Source organism: Mandrillus leucophaeus, unplaced genomic scaffold (assembly GCF_000951045.1).
Source record: "Mandrillus leucophaeus isolate KB7577 unplaced genomic scaffold, Mleu.le_1.0 Scaffold1091, whole genome shotgun sequence".
NCBI classification, from domain to species: Eukaryota; Metazoa; Chordata; class Mammalia; order Primates; family Cercopithecidae; genus Mandrillus; species Mandrillus leucophaeus.
In genome coordinates, this window is record NW_012099110.1 from 39,389 (window position 1) to 39,747 (window position 359).

Here is a 359-nt window from a genome sequence, read left to right on the forward strand (position 1 = left end):
TAATTTAGATGTTTGATGCCAAAGATGCCTCTCTGGAGACAGGAAAGTGGTACAGGAGAATAGGAATAGCCTGGATGAAGGAAAAATTTAAGCTGAACCCCATGCAGAATGAGTACCTCAGCCTGACCTGCAAAATCAAGGCAATTGGGCTCTCGAGAAACCTCCTACTATCAAATAAACACTTATTAGGGGCGGAGCAAGATGGCCGAATAGGAACAGCTCCAGTCTCCAACTCCCAGCGCGAGCGACACAGAACACCGGTGATTTCTGCATTTTCAACTGAGGTACTGGGTTCATCTCACTGGGGAGTGCCGGACGATGGGTGCTGGTCAGCTGCTGCAGCCCGACCAGCGAGAGCT